This window comes from Grus americana, chromosome 12 (assembly GCF_028858705.1).
Source record: "Grus americana isolate bGruAme1 chromosome 12, bGruAme1.mat, whole genome shotgun sequence".
Lineage (NCBI taxonomy): Eukaryota > Metazoa > Chordata > Aves > Gruiformes > Gruidae > Grus > Grus americana.
This window is the reverse complement of record NC_072863.1, coordinates 20074791-20100494: the sequence shown is the minus strand read 5'-3', so window position 1 is coordinate 20100494 and position 25704 is coordinate 20074791. Positions and strand designations below refer to the sequence as shown.

General features: G+C 38.9%; 1 non-coding gene across 1 annotated transcript; it reads right to left on the bottom strand.

Annotated features, from left to right (window-relative positions):
- Positions 1 to 25617: 25617 nt before the first annotated feature.
- On the bottom strand, positions 25618 to 25704 carry TRNASTOP-UCA (transfer RNA opal suppressor (anticodon UCA)). The gene has a single exon. It is a non-coding gene; the product is annotated as a tRNA-Sec (tRNA).

Below are 25704 nucleotides of genomic sequence, written 5' to 3'. Positions count from 1 at the left end.
TGTGGCCACCTCAGAGAAAGCCCGGCTGGGTGCAGTGCATGGCTGCCTGCTGTGGAATCAGGTGCTGAGCTATGGAAGGTAGATGAGAGAGAGATGATCTTAAGAAACACAAAAAAAAGTGTACAACATTAACTCACACGTGGCTAGCAGTGTAAGTAAAATGGAGAGTGTCAGCCTTGGGAGAGGTGATTGTTCACCGTGGTTCCACAGTAAATCACTTTGAATCAATAAGTACCTCAGATCTGAAATTCAAGATGTCTCTGGAAATTCTTCATGAAATTAATTTCAGTTATTTCATCACAACCTGAATATTGATCTTAGCCAACTTTTATTTTAGCAAGGCACCTGTTACAAGAATCCTTTCCATGAGGACACACTGCAGGCATACATACCTACTCTGCCCTGATCTCCTCCTGCACCAGCCCCCTTCTCCCACCTCACCATCTCAGGGCCGTTAGCCTTCCTACGAGTTGCAGACTAGAAGTCTCTAATAGTCAGGGTTGAACAGCTGCATCCCCATTGATTGTCTTCTCTTGATTTCATAACATCCAAATGCTTTTTAGCAGCACACTAAATCTTCTTTCTCACTTCACTCCTATTCCCCTGTCATGTAACGCATCATTTCTGACTCCACTCCCTCCATCCAGGAGGGGCTGGGTAGCAAGAGGAGAGCCCTATTCACTGCTGTGTTCTCCTGAAATTATGTTTAAATATACCTACATAAGTACAAGAGAAAGAATGTGTCAGCCTAACACTCTCATCTTCATACACTCTTCATTAAAAAAAAGGTCAAACCATTTCACAATTCAGATGATGAATACTTCCAAAATAATTGATAGCACATGAAGTATTTGCGTAATATTGGTGTGCTCTGGTGCCTATTGTGTTATCCATCTAAGATAAAAGCCAAGATTTCAGAGATTTATTGTGGGAGGGGTGAAAATTGACAAAGTTAATCCTTATTTCCATTTATTGCTTTTGTTTGGGGTTTGAAAAATGTCTTCATCTTCTGATCTGAGGTTTTGGACTGTTTTACTTCTTGGGTAAAGTATGTCTGCAGCTACATGAATATATGAGTGTGAACCCACAACCCTGCCCTTCTCACATAACACCAACCCAACTGTGAGCAAGAATGCAAAACATCCAGAGCAAAAACAAATAATTGATTTTAACCCGGTAAAACAGTTTTTCATGTAGACACACCAGATGACAGTTCAGCATGTTCAGAAAAGGCAGTGAGCCTGATTTCACTATCAGTCAAAGTAAAATCTCCCAATCTGTCCTCAAATGACCTCAGCTCAAGAGACAGAGATAGTACATCATGCTAAGCTTTAAGCATAGCTAACTGCTGCTCAAACAGCACCCATAGTTAGCTGATCTCTCCACCAAGGTCAATTCTATCTCCCATAGATTGACTTTGTTTCTGCCTTATCTGTTTGGAAGGGGTCCCTGAAGAACTCATACTGATACATACTGTACTGGCATTAAACACATTTTAGTGTGCTCTAGTATTTAGTGTGTGCCAAAGGTATGTTTTATACTTTTCACAAACAGATTCCCAGCCATGTAATGTTCTTTAGTCAGCTCTTGCTCTAGACTCTTCTTCCCCCGCTCACTTCTCCCCTCTGCCAACAGCTAGGATGGCTCAAATGAATTTGAGCCCTAATTTTAGAGGCATAAATAGGAGTCAAGTGATTCTTAAGGTTTATGTACCAGGGTATTTTTGTTCCACATCTCTGAATGAGAAGATTCAGATTTTCCCGCTAACACATCAGCTTGAAAGTAATATGGTATTTATCTCCATTTCCTGTACTAAAGTGTTGTGCAGCATGGCCAGGTTGTATGCTGTTAAATATGCAGTTTGAGGTAGCTGCAGTTCAATAGAGACTGAAACAGTTCCTATATAAACTTTTCATAGTGTACTCAGGGTGCAATGGGAAATGCTGTAGAAGCATCAAACAAGAAAAGTGAGCTCTTGAGCCAGTTTTTTCATTAGTGAAATGAAAAGACATTATGTAGAAGTATTTATAGTTACAGCTGCATGATGATCTCATAAACTAATAGACAGCAGTCACCAACTAATCAATCTTCACAAAGTTCTTCCTAGAAAAAGGAAGATTTGATTGTAAATATGGTTATTTCGTTAACAAAAAATTATTCTTAGAGACACATGTCCAGCTCCAAGTGATGATATGTTCCAGAAAACTGTATTTTGGTATCGGAGATCATGTTTTCAATTCTGTGCTATTAGAAAATATTTCCTTGCTTTGAATGCCACATCATATATTTATATAAGCTAAGTCTCACAAAATCTTTGGGTTTAGATCTAGCCAGACAGTGGCATACTTTCAAAAATGGTCCAATGACAGCACTAAAAAACATTTGAGGATGTTTACAATCAGAACTGATCATCCACTAAGTTTAACTTTGCCATTTATATTAATGCAAACCAGTTGTAAAATCATGCAACCAAATCCTACCAGTAGCCATTCATGCTCACTTCACACTATGTAAATTACTATAACCAAGTCTAAATAAGAAAAAAAAAAGTTATTTTGAGCTTCAGCAAATGTGCTAAATTTCTGGAAATAAAAACCCTGCTGCTATTTTGTTTGAAAGACTTGGTTTATAAATTATGGATTGTTTTCACAAATGAGAGGAAAAAACTGCAGATTTTTTTAAGAATTCAAAGAACATTCAGCCTAGAGTCTCTTTTATTTTGCAATCATAAATAACTGAAAGATTAAATTGATAATTATGGTCAAAGCCTACAGAGACTTAGGAACTTACAACAGCTTTTCCCACCCTGATTTTTCTTCTTAATTCAAAGTCAGATGTTTTTTAGAGACCTTTGCACTGATGAGTCCCTGCTGAAGAGACTGGGCTCTTCCCATGACATCAGCTTATAACAAGCTCCCAATTTCTTTATAGTCAGCATGTGTTGGGAATTATTTACCCCATCTAAATGATGTCCACGATGAGATCACTCTTATTAAGACAAAGCTATCATAATTACCATGCTTGTGATGATCACGGCTCATATTAATACATAGAGTGCCTAAGAAAATGTAGTCACTAATTTACTTTTCAAGCAAGAAGTTAAGCAAACCCTAGAGAAATTGAGGAGCAGAGAAACTCTTGACAACTGCAACACTCTATTTGAATACTAAATGTTGAAAACTGGAGGTCTTTTTCCTGGCCTATCCACCAAGTAGTATATTTCTTAAGAGACGTTATCTCTTTTTGTCTATGATTAAAATATCGAAAGGAGTATTTGCTATAACAGTACCTCTAGAATGAAGCTCCAGCAAAATCAATCTGCTGGAAGATTCTTGAAACCAAGAATCCAGTAACAGGCAAATTGGCTTCTCCAGATCTTGGATTACACAGCTCAAACATACCAGAAATTCACTGCCTGGCACTGTTCCCTTAAAATACATTTCCCCGTAAATCTACCTAATAGTCATGATAAACTCTGAAGGTTTTTGTGAAGCTCAGTGGAAAAAGATACATCAAGTAGGATTTCAAAGGCAATTATCAGATCAAATTCTGTGTAAATCAGTCTATTTGCACATTAGAGGGACATCTGACCCGATAGAGGAATGAGCACTTCAATCTGGACAGAAGGGACAAGAAAAAAATTAGGAAAAATATGACATTGTCTGTTATAAGTGTAAGGAGAAAGATTTTTCTCTTCTTCACATTTTCTTTTTTAATTGCAGTTTTCAGAGCCATTGCAAATCATTCATTGCTACTCCTGCTGAACAACCTGTGAAATCTTAATAGATTTCCAAACAGAGGTTCCCAGGGGACTGCTTAGCCCTGAGGATTAGTAAAGAGAGTAGAGTAGTTGTCACTTTGAATTCTACTTCAGGGCAATGGGATGAACCCAGCAGACTAGCTTTTATTTCCATCTCAGAAAGCATATCCAAAGACCTTGCTTGTAAATAAAGATTGCTCTGGTCTAATACATGAAAGGTAGTCAAGGTGAACACCAGGATCTCTTCTGGGACTGCCTCAATCAGCCAATGTATCTTAAAGCCACTGCTACTGGTCTATATTATGTCACCTAACATATATTAACAAAAAATAGTCAAAAAGTATATACTTCTGTCTTGTATCAAAATAAAAATAACTTGATTTTTATCAAGCATCTCCTCTCTGTCAGCATCCTTCCAGTACTAGAGCTAAGGAGACCTTTTTCTTGTACCTATTCTGCTCTGAAAAAATTCCGGTAAAACAAGATTTTGTGACCAAAAAAACCCATGAGAACAAATACCTGCTTCCTAAGAACTCTTGGTGCCCAAGCTGGGAGAAACTCTGTAAAATTCCCGCTCTGCTGCTCTGGAAATCAAAAAAGATCCTGGCCTATTTCTGCAAAAACTTGTGAAAAGCCAGTCTGTCCCTGCCAACAGCATAACTGTTATTTTCACTAATTTCCAACTGAGAGAGAATCCCAAAAGAAAGTTGGCGATTAGGCTTGGGAGACCTCTGAATGATCTAATGTTTGGCAATAAGTTTTTGACTTAAAACAAGTAGTCCAACAAGTTGAAAGTGCATTTAATTAAAATATTTTCTAGATCAAATGGTTTTCCTTTCTGACAAAGCTTCAGGTGCCACATAATCATAAACTTTTCAATTTGAAGGTTTGACTACTGCATAGGAGATGCCAAAATCAAGGAGGAAATGAGAAAATTTGACATAACCCCTTCAAAATTAGTTTTTAAGTAAGTTAAAATAGACTTATGTGCTCTTTTTTACATCTTAAATTTTGCCCTATAAGCTAACTACGTTGGATATGCTGGTATCTCTTTTCTCCATTATAAAATCTCATTAACTCCTCACTGGAAACACATCATCTTCCACTACCTATCTTGTATAAAACTCAGTTTTCCAAAATAATAACAAATAAAATAGGGTGAAAACAAACTTAAGGCAGTGATGGAACTCTTTTGAATAGGTGCTCCCTGTGCCAATACAGTCTGCTTAATCACAGCCTAACAGTTTAATTATGTATATAGCTAAGCAGACTTGCTTGCATTGGCTTAATTATTCTGCATGATAATATGAACAAAGGGCCTCTGTTAAAGTAATCAACAAAAATTTTAGCTGGCTGAGTTTCCCCAAATGTTCCAAGAGCAATGAAAGATCTGATCATTAAGCATTTACTGCCCCTGAGAGCTGTTTTAAACCTGTTCCCTTCATATCACAGCTGGCCCTTTGAGTAGCCTCAAATTCCTTTTATCTGAAAGCCCTAGTAAGGCAGAACAAAAGAACATTTCTCGTTTGGAGTGAGCTGTCTGTGTCATCTGTGTGATGTTCACTAGCAGGAGATGTCTATCTTAATGAGCTTTTGGCCAGGAACAGCGCTGCCACTTTCTAACTTTTGTCCAGTTCACAGGACTCTTGATGCAGGGCGCACTGGACGTGTTAGAATTGTAAATGAGCCCCAGCAACTGCACATTGCACAAGGATCCCACAATAACAATTAAGCGATAGTCTCTGCTGTTGGGGGCCTCTCCTGCCAGATAATTGACCACGACGGGAGCTATGCAGAGAACCCACGCTGAAGGTGAGGACACATAACAGAAGTGAAGGTTCATTATTTTGCAATGAAAGGGAAGTTAGCACCAATGGGAACTGGGTTTTAAAGGACCAAAGGGTTAAAGCTTTCACATTTTGGAGGCATTTACCATTAATCTCTCCTTTGCCCAACAGAAGCCAAGTGTTTTGAAATACACTCCATTTTAGTGGGCCCTGGGAATCAGATCAGTAGTAGCCACGTGAACACTCCAAACCTACCCATGTATATCGTAGAAGAGAGTCCAAGAATTCTAGAAAGTTGTGCAGAGTGTGTATCTTTATTAAAAAGCTAAACATTCTGTCACCGTAAAAGCTTGCCATGTAAAATCTGCAAGCTTGGGAAGAAACCCAACAGCCAACGTATTACAACAAGGGAAGATCTCTCTGGTACTCTGGGAAAGTCCAAGTACTTTATGATCCCGGTTTCCTTTGTAAGTCTCCCTCATCAGATCACATTTCCCATCATGCACAACCTACTCTCACAGAGATGACACACTGCAGGAGCACCTGCCCGTGCTGCATCTTGAGAGACATGGCTCACCTGCCCCACCAGGGAGAACCCGGATGGGGGGAAGAGAACTACAGGAGTCATCCAGTACCATGGTGGGCATCTACGTAATTTCTATGTTGAGTTGTTTCTCAAATATTCATTTTCTCAATGCAAAAGGAACCTTACTAACTTCTTCCTTAACAAAATATGCCAAAATGTTGGTGATAAACCCAACAAGAAAGAATTCAGGAAGTTCTAAAAACCTGTTAATTTATTATACAAGAGGCAGAATTACTGGGGCAGGGGGAATAGAGAGGTCTACTGTACTTGCAGGCAGCCCAGTGGAATATATGTTTCATCTATGTGACTGAGCAGAAGCTGTAGCACCATATAATCCACATATCACCACTACAGCCAATTCAATCTCACATCCAGCGTATATCAATGTGATATTCCTCCTGTTCAGTACAGCCTTCACTCCTGAAGCTGTGCTCTTGTTTTGCACTCAGCTTTCTGCTTCTTGCTCTGCCCAGCTGTCTCAGTCCTGTACCATTCACCCTAATTCTCTCCCCTGCCTCTATCACTCCTGCTATCAGGCCGTATCATTTTCCTTAGGCTTGTCAGTCCTCCTTGCCTTTCAGTTCCTCTGCCCCTCAGCCTGCAAAGCACATTCCTTTTCAAACATCTTATTTATACAGTTGATCATATCAGTGAAAAGGCAGTGGTGACAGATGATCATTTTGACTAAACTTCTGCCAAAAAGAAAGAGCATAGCTAAAGGGAGAAAGTGCAGCGTCCCACTGTGCAGTGGGGAAGCACTAGTCCCATTAGCCTATCCTGCTGCTCAGGAAAGTGCCTTTAGGTGACATTAAATTGTTACCACACTACATCATTAAACAAGGCAATAATAAATATGTATTTTCAATTCACACTCGTTAATAAAGTCAAAGCCATTCTAGAACTGACTATTCCCAGGATCTTACTTCCCTCTTCTACATTCTACTCCAGTCCCTGAAGCTTTTCCCTTACCTCATCTGCATTTTTCCTCATTATTTTTTTTTTCCCCACAAATTCAATTAGTTTTGGCCACCAACTCGAAAACGCTAAAGAGTACTGGAGAACAGTGAGGTTTTTCTGTCATCGTATTGGCAAGAGCTGCTGTTAAAAACTTAGCCTGAAGAATAAAAAGAAAATAAAATAAGAAATAAAATGAGGCAAAACAATGACTGAAAATCCTACAATGCACCTGTGGTTTTAGAGAGCTGGACATTTGTCAGTGGTTATTCTGTTTTCCTCAAATCTACCTTTCTGAGACATAGACATTCACTCCTGATAGAAAATGGTAAAAAGGAAGGAAGCAAAGGAGGAGGGAAACAGAACTTTTACAGTTGTGCAGATGGCAAACATGAGGAATGGATCTAGAATGGAAAAGAAAGGGTGAAGAAACCACCACACCAGCCTTGTCTTGTGTCTTGCTGAACCACTATGGTCGATTCACTTTGCAAATGCTTGAGCAGTTTCCTGTGCAGCACTTCATTGTTTGTTCGCATGCAAGCCTTTCTGCTGTGGTCTTGGCTCCCATGTTTGGCATACTTCCTCTGTAGGGTGAACCTTATTTCCAGACATACTTCCTCCACCACAACCATTAGAGTGGACTAGGAAATATGTACAGCCACACGCCTGGTCACAGCACAAAAATTGTTCCCTTAAATTGTTCACAAATGTCAATATATATGGCATGATGCCCTTGGGGAAAAGGGGACATAGCAGGTACCTACCAGTCCTACCTGTAAGAGCTAAACTGGGCCAAACCCCGGCTTTTACAGCTCAAGTTTCAGTGTCATGAAGCAGATCATCCCCAGCAGATGCTGAAACCAACAAACCAGACATCTCAAACCTCATAGTGGTTTCACTCCAAAAATGCAAACCCCAAATTTTATCTGGATCATCATCTTTTGGGGTCTGAAAATATCTACAAAGCTCTGAAAAGATCAGAACCTCACCAGAAACTGCATGGAGAAATATTTTCTCATACTGTACATTTCTCTGGCCTGCAAATTCCAAAACTGTGGCTAACTCAAGAGTTTTCTTGCTGAAGTTATTTTTATGCAATTCACATTCGTTTCTTAATCCTGCCATCTGAAAATATAGCTCTGTATTAGATACGTTCTTAACTTCATTTGGAACCATTTATAGAATTAATAACCTTTGATTTGGAGGAAAAACAACCCCAATTCTCTGTAGCATGGATTTGCCTCAATATGCAGCAAAAGTCAGCAAGAGGTTCCCCAGAAAAACAGGTATGGATGTGATATAAGCATGTTAAGGTCAAAAAATTCCCATCAGGAACTAGTTACTCCCCAAGATCTTAATAAATCCTTGCTTTTCTACTTCTCTGATCTAGTGAATAGCAGAAGATTCAAAATTGGTAAAAAAACCCCTCTTCTGCCAGCAGTCTTTGAAAACACTGCTGCAGGAGACCACACACAGGAGTCCAGAGTGTTAAAAATAGATTAGAAACTTATGTGAATAAGATAATCAATAATTAAAAATGTAATCATTTCATTTTTATAATGGGACAGCAAGAAAGAAGCAAATCAGAACTGATTTCTGGCAGCATGCAGTGTTAGCATTCTGGCATCATTTTCCATACACACAGATCTACCAAAATAGAAACAACAACCATTAAAACAGTTTTAAAAAAATAAACTTGCTTTCACTAGAGATAATAACACTTCTCCCCACCCTGAAAAAACATCCTTTTATTTGTCAAGTCAAGAAAAAAGGTCATGACAGTTTTCATAAAATTTGGATGATTTTCAGCCAGCACTAACAACAATGACAAATGACAGCTGAGAGACTTAAAGCCAATGTAGGAGGGAGGGAGAGCTCCGTACTGTGAGGGATTCGTGCTTTCCTGTATTTCATTTCTGTATTATTTCTATTTTATGTGTTTAGAAAAGAATTTATACACATAGATGTCCAGGCCTAAATTTATGCCTGTTTTCAGGCAAGTTAGACCTCTGCCTCTCCTGCCTGCCCTTCCAGTTCTTCCTTATTAACTCCAGTCTATCTGAGTTAGTTTGTGAAAAAGCACCAACTACAGTTTTCTGATAAGGTAAAAAAAAAATGGTGAAAAATATTACATTTGTCCTGCCTTTCTCCACTTAGTTTCCTTTTCCAAAAGTACTGGTTTTGGCTGAGATAGAGTTAATTTTCTCCATAGTAGCTGGTATGGGGCTGTGTTTTGGATTTGTGCTGGGAACAATGTTGATAACACAGGGATGTTTTCATTACTGCTGACCAGTGCTTACACAGATTTAAAGACTTTGCTGCTGCTCACACCACCCCACCAGCGAGTAGCTTGGGGGTGCACAAGGAGTTGGGAGGGGACACAGCTGGGACAGCTGACCTCAGCTGACCAAAGGGGTATTGCATACCATACAACACCACACTCCGCAATAAAACTGGGGGGGACGTTCGTGGCGGGGCTGCTGCTCGGGGACTGGCTGGGCATCACTTGGCTGGTGATGAGCAATTGTTTTCATTTGTAACACTTGTCTTTCTGGGGTTTTATTTTTCCCTCTTGTTATTTTTTTCCTTTTCCCTACAATTATTTACTGTTGTTGTTGTTATTTATTCAACTGTTTTAACCGCAACAAACAAGTTTTCTCACTTTTACACTTCCAATTCTCTCCTCCATTCCATCGGTTCTCTATTTATTTTACATAAAGAAAAAACTAAGAATGGGTGAGAAAGCACAAAAGGCGAAGAAGCAGGTCTATCTGTCTCCAGTCTCCTACTGGAAATGCTTCTCAGCCCTTTCCTGTGCAAAACTGGCATCTTACAGCTAAAGGTGCAGCACCCAGACTCATCACTACCTATCTGCCAAATTTTCTTAAGTCACTGCTAGATTATATGTGGCATTCAACTTGACTTAATTACAAAAGTGCTAATTTTCAAAAGGTTATACATCCATAAAGACTCTAAAGCTGAGTACCAAGAATTACTCATCCTTTGATCAGGATGGCTTACTAACTGTTAGACAGAGTCAATAAAGATTCTCTTCCCTGAATATAAAAAATTATGAATCTTTACACTAGAAATCCAACAATGAAAACTATATGAGGATCAAAATACCTTGCCCTGGTTTTGTTTCTTGGCATGTATATTCCAGAGTTGCTGAGGTATATTCCAGAGTTGCTGAGTTCACCATGGTTGTCTCAGCTCCAGGAACAGCATCTCAGAGAACCCCTGGGCACACCTATCATCAGCAAATGTATAAGTAAATGGATAGATATGGTACATATTCACTGTATGTTATTTATCGCCCTTATGTCAGTGTGCTCAGTTCTAACAGCATTTTCCATCCCCAGGTAATCTGCCTTTCACCTAAAAATGACTCTGAGTAGGACAGCTGTGTTGATACTGTGTGGCTGAATCCACACCAGTGAACAAAGTGAGGTTCAAGATGGCTTGAGCTGCCTTCTCGCATGTAGTGCTTACAGCTGAATGGAAGCTGGACAGTAATGACCTGCAAGAGCCAATTATTAAGGAAGCCAACCATATTCCAAAGATTTGAACACATTTCCTAATGCAAAATCTATCCTTTTCTGATGCAACATGTTGAGTAACAGAAGACAGAACTAACAGAAGCATTGCCTACCATGTATATACTCCAAGCAGCATCCTTTCTAGCAAAAAGGGTGTTCAGGGCTGTGAGATGTCCCCATGGTGGCTACACGCTGCTTAGTTATCCTGTGGACTGTTGGATTAGCTACTCCCTGCAGCAGTGAGATTCTACCAACCATTTTCTCCTGAGTAGAAGACCTTCATGAAGGATGGTTAGATCCACTCCATCCCAGCATTAACAAAGGACAAGAGCAGAGTAAGCCAGGACAATGTTTACAGGGGGTTTGACCTACATTTCCAAACTGGGTTCTGAGTTTGTGCAGGTTCAGAGTCACCCCGCAGAAACCTCAGAGCACCTCTTCTCTAAAAATGAATCTTTCCCCCGTATCTCAAATTAGACACCCAAAGAATAAATACATCTGCAGCACTAATATTTGACTTCCTATTTTCTCTAGTAGCAGCTTTTGCAGGGATAATTTAATTCTTCTGTTTCATCTAGCATTGAGGCTTGTAAACTCCTTTGAGGATCCCTACCAGGAATTCATCAACATGAAGGATATATACTGGGAAGATCATAATCAAGTCAATCAAGGGGAAAAATTCAAAGCTTTGCCACTAAAGGAATCAAACATAAAAGCCTCCCTGGGGGGGAAGAGGTTTATGTACCATGCCTGGCCTATGTTAAGAAAATTAAAACTCGTTTCACAACATAAAAGAGCCAAAGTGTCAAGTCACTAAAACCAGTTTCCAGTACAGATGCCCTTTTCCAGACTGGTTTATGAGGGAAATACAGATTTATAATACATTTAAAGAAACACAACTGACAAAAACATAACTAAGGGATATATACAAGGAAGACAGCACAGAACATAAATTAAACAAGGACAATTTAAACGCAATTTAGCAGCTGTCCATGTTGCTATAACTAGGGATACTTCTGTTTATATACATGGCAAACTTCTTACTTTTTTCAAAGGAAATGTTTGCAGAGCAGATACCTCTAAGGAAGTTGGCCTAACGTAAGAGTTGAGGTTTGCTCTTATTATTTCCCAGAGTCTATTCAGATGGAAGGGCAGCAATGCATGAGAAAGGGAATCCAGACTACTGCTGGGGTACGTGTGTCAATGAATGGAAAATGTACTTGGGTTGCTGCTTTTTAGTTCTGTTGGAATAGGCAATTCTCCTCTTCCCTCCCCCTTGTCTGGTTCAGTAATTTTGTTTTGAAAGCCTGCATATTTAAGGTGAAGCATGTTTTAAGTACATCATTCAGAGCAGGATGGAAAGAAAACAGTTCTGTGAAGAAGGCTGTCAATGTAACATCCAGAAAAGGAGAACGATATAACGCTTTGTTACAGGGTGTGTGTCAAAAAACAAGGTATCATTTTCCTTGCATGCAAAAAGGATGATCTACTAGTTCCTTTCCAAAACTGTCATTCCTCTTTGAAACTGTCATACAGAGGCCTCAATAGAAATGAAATAGAAAATTTGGCTGAACAGAAAAATGGGGCTCTTTTTAAACTTGAAGTAAGACGATCTCTATGTCAGCAGTGGTTTGGGAAACGCAACTACGTAACTGGGTAAACATTTTGTTGCCTCCAAGAAGAGCCATAAAGAATCTGGTGGAGATTTTTCAAAGCTGCCTTAGGGGATGGATGTCTAATCCCCATTAAAATTAACAGAAACTGGCTCCTCAAACCCAGTCAACGGCTTTGAAGAATCAACTCCGTGGGGGTAATATGTAGTATCAAAGGGTAGAGATGAGTTGTATGGTTAACTGCATCGCATGGGAGTTACTTGGGTGTTTGTTTCTTTCTTTGAATAAAAAGGAAGTGTGTGTGTGGGGGGGAAACAACAACAACAATAATAGAGATTGATAGTAGTAGTAGCAGTAGTAGTAACAACAACAACAACAACGACGACGACAACGACAACAACAACAACAACAGAGATTGAGCTAAATATCCAGACAGATTTTCCCAATGGGCTTTAAACACTTTAAACACTGTGGAAGGTTTTATAACGGTAACTGGAATTCTCTGACTGAATTCAAGACTCAGATCTTTTCTGGCATGATGATACAATCTAGCAAATCATTATTGGCTGGAACGCAGTTATTTTTTTTAAGTTTGCCAATTTTCTCATTTTATTCTCTTAAGGTTAAAGAGAAGCTTTTAGATATCCAGTACAAAAGAAAAAAATGAATTAAAATGTCATGAATGTAAATGGTGAGGACATTCAACTATCCAAATGACAGCCTTCTTCAGGTTGACCTTTTTTTGGAACATTAACAATCCTGAACACTTTGAAACAATTTCCACCAACTGGACTTCAAAAGCTTTGTTAATTTAAGACTAGCCCTTTCCTTAAATTATTGCAAATGTTTATGAACTGCTGTTCTTATTAAGTATTGGTAATATCTAATAAAACTTAGAGGCAATAGCTTAAAAATTGATAAAAGGAAAATATTTAATGCAGAACAAGAATTGCTAGAACTCATAGCCACAGGAGATAGTTGAGGAAAAGTTTAATTGGGTTCACTGAAATACTAAATGTTTACGTGAATAAAAATATCCACAATTCCCTAAGACTGGATGAACAGTTCATCTTTTGGAATTTGTCATCATTTATTAAGGTAGGATTCCCCAAAAAATACATTGTGTATGGGCAATACATTCTGTTTTCCCAGTCTTATCTAAGATAAAAACTTCTTTCACACTTATCTGAAACAGAGATACTTTTAACCTCCTGATGACAATTGCCCTTGGTCTCATTTTGCAGATTGGGAAACTGAGGCTCAAGGAGATGAAGCAGTTTGCCCAAGGTCAGCAGCAGAGTCAAGAACTGGTCCTTGCTCCCCATGTGTTGGGAACTACCAGCTCCAGGTCCATGACTAGGTACTAGAACAGATGACCCATTGCTGGGTGCTAACACTCCTCTCTCGTGCTCTGCGGCGCAGGGGCCAGGCACACTCACCTCTCTCCCTGAATCCACCTGCAGCGCTGTTTGGCAACATTGAGAACGATGGGCCTAATTTGAAGAAAGCCACATCACTGATGCAGCAGGTTGCTCAGTCCTGCTGCCTTTTTTATAATTTTAAAATCACATGGTCTTATTTCTTTTACAGAAAAAACCCTCTTCCCTAGAAAGACTCCCACAACAAAAGATAAAATGAATTGTTTTGAGAATCAGTGAGACTGATTATGTACAAAGTATTTTTCCTTTAGCCTCTTTCAATATTTGGAGGTAGTGATTGTTGCAAAGCAGAAAAATACACGTGAGTGAAATGAGAGCTTTGACAGTATTAAGTTTTCCTTTCAATTAAACAGCTCCTGCCTTCTCAGACAACCCACACTTGGTAGGAGCTTTTCACTCAGCTTTTCTCCTGACCTCTGGCTTAAGGGGTTTGTTTCTACAGAGTAAAATGAGAGTGAGTCCATACTTAGGTGCCAGATTGGGGTAAAAGTCACCACAAAAACATGAATAATGCTCAACGTTACCAGAAGTAAATTAAATTTAACTAAACAAGCCACGGAAAACAGGGTAAACTCACACTGTAAGGTGGACTTTCACACAGAAGGCAGCTATAAACTGAGTGTGGCCTGCAAATCAATCAGCCCCCTGCCTCTACCTAATGAGACCCTGTTCTTTATTGCATTTTTATAGACTTATAAAACCAGCATAGGATGGATTATATGGGCCGTCTGTCTACCCTGTCCATCTGTCACTATGCTATTGGTGTTTACCCCCATAGACCAGGATAGTACTTGGCAGGGGTTGGAATTTAAGGGAATATAGAGGTGATTGAGAGACTTTTCAAAAATTAACAAAACAACAACCGACGTACAGCCTCCTCCCCACTAAAACACTGAATTCCAACAATACCAGTTTGTAAAAAGGACTGTAAAATCAAAATGAGTCAATAGGAAAACTTCTCCACAAATGCAGCACAACACTTAACAGCCTTTGTGTGAGTGCGCATGTGAATGTCGGTCCTAATTCAAGTTAAAAACACAGACAATTTCTCAGAACTAAATGTAGCATGATTACTTTAAATAAACAAGTTATGTCTATTTGGGTAGAATTATTTCAAAGTTCTAGGATAATGACTTCATTTAACATGCATTACACAAAAGACATTTTTGGAGCTGTTCCCATAGAATCAAAGCTTTCCTGTTCACGTAACTCATTTTTGTGATTCTTTATTTTGTCAGTGTTGCTGTAAACAATGTGCTGCCCGTGGCAGGGAGGGGAAAGGAGAGATTGTTTAAGGAAAAATAGTCATCCCTCCACAGAATTTTGTAGTTACATTTACCAGCTGCATAAGTGTTCTGATAAACTGCCAAAAAGGGTCACTATAAAGCAACACTCCTTTAAAGTTTTAATCCCTATTAAAGGAAATTATCTGGACTCTCTCCAGAAACATTTTTGGGGGAAGAAAGGGGCAAAAGCTTCCGCAGAAGATCAAATGTTGTTGATTATAAATTCATTACCAGCATAGCTGCTAACTTCAGTAAATTAACAAGGAACTTTTATTACATCCAATCAAGCTCTTGTTAAAGATAACAAGTTCTTTTCATTCCTTGTATTTGTATAACAGTCACTTTTCTGGAACTCATCAAAGCTTGTTGCAAATCCATGCCAAAGCACCACTCTCTCTTTTAACAGCTTTAAAAAAATTAATGAAACCTTATGATCACAGTGAAAAAGCACTGATTATGTTAAAATATTCCAAGATAAAAGATTTGGAATTATAGAGAAATCTGCCCCAGTATCAGCAAAGAGACTGATACTCTATAGCAGAAAAGTCCTAAAATGATGATTTTTTTCATACTTGCTTTTTATTGTTTTGTTTGTACAGAAAAAGCTTAGTTAGTTAAACAGCCTCTTTATGAAATCTGATTGTGTCACAAAGATCCATTATGGTTTCACTTTAGACCAGGCTTTCACTCAAATATTAATTGCTAAAAAGCTATTTTACATGATCAGTTTAACCATATGATTATGTTAAGAATCCTTTCTTTATCAAATAATCAAAAGTGGGAGGGAAGAATGTTTTGCTTTGAAGCTTCTCACTAATAATACATTTTACAGCAAGTTAAGGATTTTCTAAAAAAATAGCTACTTCAAAAGAAAAATATCTTGGTGACAGGCTATTGCACTGAGATCCCTTTCTTACATGCCAAGATCCTAATTTATATTTTTCATCCATTTCATTTGTCTGCTGTCCAAGTTTACTAGTGATATAAGAAACCTTTCTGGAAAATATTTAAGAAAGTTCTAATGCCCACTGAAATCAATGTCTAGACTGGATTAGTCTAATGTGAGAAGTTTTCTTATAAACCTTAAAATTATCCCTACAATAAAGTACAATAAAAGCATACACAATTGATGAGATTCAGCACTTAATAAAAGGCAATGCGAACCAGTTTTTCTCAGTCCCACCCTTCTAGCAGTACTAACAGAAAATAAAACCTAATGGATAATACATCCTTTTTAGGTAGGTCAACTAAAAATCCTTCTATATACAGTAAGATATTTTCACAATTTTAAATTTTTTCTACAGTCAATAAGTAGCTTATTGCTTATTACTGAGATTGCTTGAAGTCTTTTGTTCTAACAAGCTATTTAAGTAGGAGCTTTTACTGAAAGTGCAGTTCTTCTGTTTATTTCTTTTCTACGTCTGTTGGCCAGAATGAAATACTCATGCAAAGAGAAGCTGAGCATGAAGATGGTCATTTCTTCTCCTCCCAGTAGGACACAAGTTGTATCTGGGCAGCCTTCCATTGTCTGTTGTCCCGGCATAGAAGTATTTGAAAATCCTCTGTAGAGGCACAGTCCAAAAGTCAAGAGGTGAAGTTAAGAGAGCACCCACCTGCAGTCTTTTTATATCTGCATAATATCAAATACATTCAACTTAAAATGTTCTTGGACAGCTCTAGCATCCTGTAATTATCATGTAATGCATCCCTCCTCCCCGAAGCAGTCTAAGGTTCATTGGCTCTGGTTAGATAAAAACGGTCATCATTAATAAGACTAACATTATGCAATGCGCTGATAGATGGCCTACGGAGCAGCACTGTGGTTCGAAGCATAAGCACTCATTCAGTGCTGAGTGCTGCCACTGATTTTCTGTGGAGCCTCAAGCAAGTCACTTTATCTTTGTGACATCTCCTTTGTGCTGTGCAGGCTGAGAAGGAAAGAACTTTGTTATAGTCCCACTGGTTTGAGGCTTGTTTGGCCCTTGCTCTTAGCCTCGGTCTCTCAGCTGTCTCCAAACATGAACAGAGCAGCTTTTTCCATGGAGTCACACTGCTACCAGCAGTTACAGCATTAGCTGTGCCATGTTTGCTCTTCTGCCTAGGCCTGTTCCTCTTCAGAGTCTGTTAATCTCCACTCCTGAATAAACCAAGCTGTTTACTTGGACAATGGCAAGTACTGTGGCAATTCACCTTTGAACATGAGGAGAGAAAAGCCCTGGATACAACGTGAGGCTTAAGAGGTGAAAACAGGTGTCTCACCTACACCCAAGTCTCCCACATGTTTCATTGAACATGAAAAACCCAGCTAAAGTTGAACTAAACTATGTTCTACTGGAATTTCTGGAAGAGGAAGGGTTCCTTGCAGAACCATGACACAACATGCTACCCTGTTACCACAGCATTGGTTCTTTCCTACAGCTTAGAGGTTCTCTGAGGAACACAGCATGGCAATACTTGGATTCAACAAGTGGTGTCCTTCCTACCCAAGGATACATGGTCACAATGAGATCTAGGAAGGAGGAAAAAGAAAACAACAGATAACTAACCTAAGAAAAGACAAAGGAGCTGAAAAGAAGTTGTCCAGAAAAGATGAGGGATTGATGGCAGAAGAGGAATCATAGAGAAGACAAGAGGACTGTGTTCACAAAAATTCTCTCTTAAAGGACCATAATGATAAATTTGCCCTGTGGGCCAGAAACTGCCACTAATTAGCTATGATTCTTCTTTAATCTGTGTTTAAACAAATCTGCTGTCATTTAAGTTTGATGGTACATGATCTCTAATGCCAAGAAAATTCAGTCAGCTTTCCCTTTAGGAGCAGCCCTTTGGTCTAGCAGCAGTCAAGGCTGACAGGCGTGCTCCTTGGGTTGGGGACTGTTTCGCTCTTTAAAGCAAGCAAAATGTCAGGAAAGCAACCCTGCCACAGTTAGCATGGGAAAAATATATTGAAGATTTTTGTCGCAGCAGCAGGCAGAAAGAAACACTGGCAAAAACTATGCAACTCCCCAAACAAAATATAATATGAAGAGTTGTTTTCTGTATTAAAAATTTAAAACATAACAGTCTATGAACAGAAAATATTAAATAATTAGTTATATAATAATATAGGTAACAACACCCATACATACATTTCCTCCTTTGAACCATAGATTTATTGGCTGACGCAGGATACATAAGTATTCTAAACCTTGTACAAGTCAGAAACAACAATAACTGCCATTGATATTTATCAGGTGTTCAAATGCTGATTGAAATTCGAACATCTAAAACTGAAAAATTACCTTACTAGTTATGGCAAAAATTTTCCTTCTGGTACCAACAGCAATTACGCATCATTAAATATAAGCTAAAGCTCCTGTGTTGTTTTGTTTGGGTTTTTTTCTCCTTTCTTTGTTTGCCTTGTTTCTGTACTTGCCTTTCATCCCATTAAATTCATTGGCCAAATTAGTCACTGTTATCTGTTTTAAGAATCATTTCATAATTAACCAAATGGAAAAAAAAAATCAGGTTGTTTCCAATTCCCTAAAACCCAAATCTTATCCACCCACTCCAACATCTGCAGATGGTAAGCACAGTACGTCTCTTCATTAATATCAATAATGTTAGTTGTTAATATCTACATACAATAATCTTTTGATCTGTACTGAAACTATTTGTATGGCCTAGTTCTGCACTCATTGCTCAGGCAAAACTAACTCTTGAATCAAAGAGAGCTTAGCTCAATTAAAGGCTACGAGGAAAGAGCTCTTATTTTGCTCTTGGCACTAAGTGCACTGGAAGAATCCCATAAGAAGTAGCATTGTGTTATGGGAATATAGGCCTTTGTATTCAGCAGCTGCAAGAAGGTGTCTCAGCTCTGTGAGTCAGCCCTGTTTCGGTAAAGCAACTACTGGTGGCAATTTATAAAGAGATTTTTTTGTGGAGCCAACAAAAACAAGTATTAGTAGGAACTGGTTACATTCTGCTACACTTTGAGTGTCTCTTACCATTTCAGAAGGGATATAATTAAGCAGTAATAATGTGTGGGAGATATCAAGGACTGCCAGTCTCAAGCATATAAAAAATAAATCAACTTCTCCTTCCCTAAAGAATAACCTAAATCAAAATACCCTTTTTAATCGACCTTGGGCTTTTTTTACTAGAATGTATGTCTTCAAGGTTTGTGTTTCCGAGCTTTTTTCACAACAAGGGGCTGAAGAACTTATTTTGAAATCTAAGATGTTTGCAAAATCGAATTATTCTAGCAGCTGAGGCTTTAGGAAAAAAATACTAAAACTCATAAAAAAATTATAAGCCCTCACCATGCTATTTCTGTATGTCCTACAGATCTAGAATTACCTTCCATGTCAGTTCAAGGCCAGAGAAAAGAAAAATCTGTTTTCTGAAACATGGAACTTCTTTTTTAATGCTTATCATTCAGTTGTGTGCATTTCATACTTCAGGTTTCATTTCGTATTTACAAATGCCTTGACTACAGGGCCATATTAATTCAGCTTTGCTCAGGTTATTTTCATAATGAATGAGAATAAGAAGGTGACTGCTGTTGGGTTAGCTGGTTTAGAGACCTAACTCCCTCCAGAAATGTTCTTTTGAGGAATGCTGCTGCAACCATTCCAGACAAAAGAGATATAAGAAAATTTGGTTTTCTATGACAAAAGAGGTGATTGCATTCATTCACTGAAGGCTGAGCACACTGTATTTCATCAGTTGATGGTTATTCCCAGAATGTGCAATTAAAATGCAGCTGTTCATTAGGAAAATAATACACTATTCTTGCATAAGTAAGGTGTGTCACGAGCAAATAAAGGGGTCATTTTTGGTCCAAAGCCAGTCTGTGAATAAACGTTTGACAGGAGATTTCATATACAATTTGATAATCTGCAATAAAGAGGCAAGACTTGAAGCAAGAGCAACAATAAGCTTTTGAAAGTTGAAAACATGACTTGGAGAAAGTCTTCAAAATTACTTTCAATTGTCAAAAAAATCAAAACTAGCTACACTAACACTGAATTTAGTTAGTTAAAGCATCAGAAATTTCTAGGAACTTTTCTTCCCCAAAACAAATACCAACCCAAAATGATATGGGGTCTCAAAAACAAGTATGTATTCAATATTAAAAAATTCACAGGGAAGAGGTAAGGGATAGATTCTCACTTTCACACGGACTGTTGCTATCGCTGTAGCAGGTCAGAAGTCTTCCAAACTGCCAGTTATACTTACTCCTTGTTTAAGGTCAGTTTTAATTATTGTAATATGAAAAAGAGCTTTGTGCAGATATAGAGTAACTATATGGTATAGGTGCTGATCTGGTTGTTATCTAAAATAAGAAAAGGAAACAGCTTGCTGCTATATTTTTTATTCATCTCCTTATTCATCACTGACTGACATTCCTCTAAGTGCTTGGACTAAGGGAAGAGGCAGCTCCATGTTTTCACTCTAATACTAGCAAACTCTCCCAGTATACAATCAAACTTTCATAAAACCTGGTCATGCAGGATTGCCTATCCATGGGAGAGAAGTGACTGTTCTCCTAAGACCTGTGGATTTATCCACAAATAATTTCGTTCCAGTCTGGGATCCTTCACTGAGGTGGCAGGTGTGTTTTGGGGGCTCTTCCTCAAAACTTTGTTTTTACTCTGTAATTCAAATGTGCACCAGTAAAAATTGCTGGTTTGGAGTTGCATTTTACTTAGAGAAAAGGAAGATTGTTTTCTCTTTTTCAGTTTCACAAGGAACAGTGGCTGGAAATGTAGTTACTGAACAGAGTAAAACTCAGAAAATGGATATAATTGAAAGAGGTATGTTTTAGTTACCACAGTAAAATGGTACACAATCTTGGCCATCAGGAGGTAAGGCCTGCTTGTTCATTAACTTAAGAGAAAGGCCTTGTCCAAAGATTATACCAATGAATTAAAGCGATATGATCCCTTCAATGTGGTTTTAATTTCACAGGCACCAATGGAATAAAGGTGATTCTTACCTCTAGGGCATAATCTACCTTTGTTCCAGTAACTGCATCAAAGGTATGGCTAAGCATTACTGTATAATTTTAATAAAAAATAACAAGTCAGACTAATCCATCCATACCTGTAAAAAATTATGTGCACTCTTGCTTTCAGTTCATTCCCTGTCAAATATCAATGTATAGAACAGACCCTTAAATTTTTATGATATGTAAGCCATGCTTATTCAGACATATTATCTCCTCAGAGATGTAGCTTGCCAAGGCCATCTTACGTGTATAAATTCCTAAGTCAGAGGCCATATTATGAATTATTAGAACTAAGATAAAAAACCTGCATTTGATTATTAGTTTTTCATTATTGTAGTCTAATGTGCATCATACGAAAATGTATGCTCTTCATCTCCGAAAACATGCTTATCCAATTCGGTTCCAAACCAAAACAGATAACAGAAAATGTCAATTGAATAGATCAAAAAATGATTAGCTAATGTGAGGAAAACAGACTGCTCCTGAGAACTATCAGCCACAAGGTTGTCAGTTTTCATCCACGGCAAGAATTTCTGTTTTGCTTTCAAAATCATGAGTTTTCTTGCCCAAGCCTCAGGGGGTAGTTGAAAGGCTATTTATTTTCTCTGGATTTCTAATTGAAATCCACCCTGCTTGTGATATTTAATAGTCCAATAGCAACTGGTGAAAAAACAGGAATTTTCAGGACTGAGCATACAAATTATAATTAAAAAGCACACAAGGATCCTCTTCTGAACCATTTCCCAGAAGAGCTTACTTTTCTTTCTTGACTATATCACCTCTATCAATCTCTTCTTAGAGACAATAGCCTAGAAACACTGTCCCTAAAGACACTTTTAGTGAGCTTAATCCCTCTTTTTACAAATTCTAACCCAGCAAACAGACACAAGTCTCATTTTCTAAGCAGCAACATAAGTTAATGTTCAATTCCTATACATATTTGAAGAACTGGATAGAACTTGAATAAATATAGTGGATTCTAGGACAAGCAAACACATACACAGATGCACAGAGATATACTTGAGGTAAAAGCATATGGAAATAGCCTCTAGTAAAGGTATCTTTCTGCTAACAAAACTGCAACATAATACCAGGTATATGGGAAGTGGCTACTCTGAGGCTTTGAGGTGTGCTGCAGACTAGCTTCACTGCTTCTGTCTTTCATTAAGTTTTGTCAAAGTGGTGCCCTGGTTCCCATCTGAACTTCTCCATGGGCCATGGCACAAGCAAGGGAGATCATGCTGATGCAAATAAAAAACTTCTTCATTTAAGACATTTGAAAAACGTCCATCTGAAAATCCACAAAGACACACATACATCCATCAGGCCCACTGTTATTTTCAATCAATCCACAAGCTTTACCTCAACCACATGAATCAAGAATAATTTTTACAGTATTAAGTTCACAACCTGAAACTACAGGCTATAAATGAAAGTTCAGGATAAAATAATTATACCAATCATTCTGCTATACATAGGAAAAGACAGTATTACAGAGAGAGATTTAGAACTTCTCCATTAAACTTTGGTACTTAACATTTCAAATCTAAACAGCACTTGGGGGAACAGAACATACACAGGAAGGTTAAACTTTCATTTGGTTAAAAAATATCCCACTAGTTTCCCCTTAAAACTACCATGTAGCCATTCATTTCTACACTGTATGTTTGCAAAGTGAGGGAAGAAAAGACCAGAGCTAATGTTTTAAAATTTCCAACATTTAAAGCAATGCTCTCAAAGCCATGTTTAGAGAGAAGAGATTGTTCAATACACTCTCTTGGACTCTGCGATTATCACAGCTCACACATTACAATTAAATCCATTTGTAGGCATCAGAACAAAAATGTTCAGACTTTAGAAACTGCATCATACATTGACTTCAGTTTATTTTGCAGGCACTCATTTTAAATACTTTCTTCAGGTGTGCCCAACTTCAGTCAGCCAGAGTGTCTTCACTTTTGAGTGCTCTTTAAAAGAGCATGTTCCTTCCTCCTTTGCAGTGAATGGATTCTTTGAGGAAATGGGAGTATTAACTGTGATACAGCTACCCTTTTTTTTCAAATTCTTTCACAAAGAGATCACTGCTTCTGGGACCCACAGGCCCACATATTATTCACAGACCACACACTGGGAGGAGATGCATTGACCTCAGGTCTGTTACATCACCATTAGTGTTACTCCACCCAGGATCTGAATAGTTCATTTGGATGAAGTTTCAGAAGTTATCAAGAGCAGCCTGCATAATAAGCCACAAACTTGCGCTGATTCAGTTTTGAAAGTCTAAACAGTGCTCAAAGAGTCAAAGAGGCTAAATTTTCCTTAGTTTTTGTTTTTGGTGGTTTTTTAATTCATACTACAGATTCCCTATTTTATTGCTCAGTCCCAAGGAAATGAGAGAAAACTTTCACCTGTACTCATTTATCTCATCTATCATTTAGAGGAATCATACAAAAAATCCCTTCTGGATGACATGGCCTCCTGAATTCTACAAGCTGGACATGAGGCTCTGTCTTACATGAGCAAAGAGCACAGTTTCCAGAGCCAGACCGCAGGGCTCTCCTCCTTCTTTCGTACAGCTGAAGCAACACAAAGCAAGTGAGAAATTATTAAGGATTCCTTCCCTTGACACAGGGGATCCTTTGGGTGGATGGATGACAGGGTAACCCGCTTTACACAACAAATGCATGTCCTTCCCAGAAGGGGCCTGCCAGCAGTTGTAAGCAACTAAATGATTTGGAGCAGACATGCTCCCCATGCCTGGAGGCGTGCAAGGCCAAATTGGATGGGGCTTTGGGCAACCTGGTCTAGTGGAGGGTGTCCCTGCCCATGGCAGGGAGGTGGAACTAGATGATCTTTAAGGTCCCTTCCAACCCAAACCATTATACGATTCTATGATATGATTCTATGATAATGTAAAAAGTCTTTGAGCAGCAGAATGAAGGACTGCAGCCTGGTCTTGAATGTGTGCTAGATTAGACTAAAAACCAGAATCTTATTAAGACTGAGGGAGCAGAAAGAGGCCTGGCTTCCATGTTCTTCCCTCTTCAGATTTACTGAGCATAAACCTAGCAAGATCAAGAACTGTGCTTTTGGTTTTTCATGTCTTGATCCACTTATCCTTCCATGTGCCCATAGGACAAACGGCGGAAGAAACAGAGAGGGCTAATGGCTTCACTACAGTTGACTGGTGTTAAAGCCAGGGCAGATGTGGGCTTTAATTAGAAAACAGCTGCACATACATAAACCACAGCAATCTTAATCCAGAGAGTGACAGTGTGAATACAGACCTCTTGCAAAAGCATATACCTTTAATCTGCATTTGTCTGTGCTTTTAGTGGGAAAGGGTTTCAGCAGAATTATATCCAGGAGCTCATAGGAGATAGAAGGAAAAAAGTACATATATGTCTAAAAATCAGAAAAGGGCACTAAGAATGTAAACAGAAAAGAATAAAAATAACCACATAGATCAAGTTACTCAGCACCAAAACAGAACAGTAAAGTTTTCCATTACCTTTCACAGAATAGAGCTCTCCCACTATGAGCAAGACTCCAGCTGTTCTCCTGGCTTTCCCTTGGGCATTGATTATGCTGGACATCCTGTGAGCCTCCCCAAAACTGACAATTATATCTAGAATATCCCAGCCCTTTAGGAATTCAGGTACCCAGTTTGCTAGAAATACTGCAGAGGAGGAAATCATGAACATCAATTTAGTCTGTTAATTTTTACCATGGTCCACTAGGTAGAAAGTGGAGGTTCCCTTGTCCAGAAGCAGAGGAGTGCACAGGAAGCAGTGCTGCCAGACGAGCCAGGAGCTACAGACTCCCTTCACATCTGCAGGCAGCAGCCAAACCCTACAAGCCGCTCCCTGACAACACTATAAAATGGAGGTTATTTACTTAGGCCCAGGAAGTGTGTTAAGACAGAAGCCCACAGGCTTGTTCATCCTGTGTATAAGTATATGCCTGAATACTCCAGAGAGATCAATTTTTTGGCACTTCTCAATATCCACAGAGGACCGTTCATGTCCTGCCTCGTCATATGGGCTGCATATGCAGTATAAATGGGTGCAACGCACTTTGTGTTGTCAGCTCCACTCAGCTCTAAGACTCTAAATCTTTAATGGGATTAGAATGTAGAGAAGAGGGCAAGTAGGGAATTTATATATCTCAACATATACTCTAGTAAACCATCTCCCTTTCTGTCTTGAGTGATTGTCCATATGCAGTCCTAAACTCTTAGGATGCTTACTGTCCACTAACTTTCCCATTCCACCAATGTAGATTACTTGGAAGAGAAGCTCCATCCCTGGAAGTGTTCAAGGCCAGGTTGGATGGGGCTTTGAGCAACCTGGTCTAGTGGAGGGTGTCCCTGTCCATGGCAGGGGGGTTGGAAGTAGATGATCTTTGAGGTCCCTTCCAACGTAAACCATTCTGTGATTCTATAATTCTACTCTGATTTGACTGGCAATAAATTAAATTAATTTCCTCAAGTTGAGTCTGTTTTGCCCATGACGGTAACTGGCGAGTGATCTCTCCCTGCCCTTATCTTGACCCACAAGCCTTTCATCATATTTTTCTCCTCTGTCCAGCTGAGGGAGTGATCAAGCAGTTGGTGGTCACCTGGTGTCCAGCCAAGGTCAGCCCACCACAGTCCTTTTTGGCACCCGAAAGGTGGAAATGAACCACTCTGCCACTAGGCAGCTACAGATTTGAAGCCTGCACCCCAGCCCACTGAAGGTCCTCCGGGC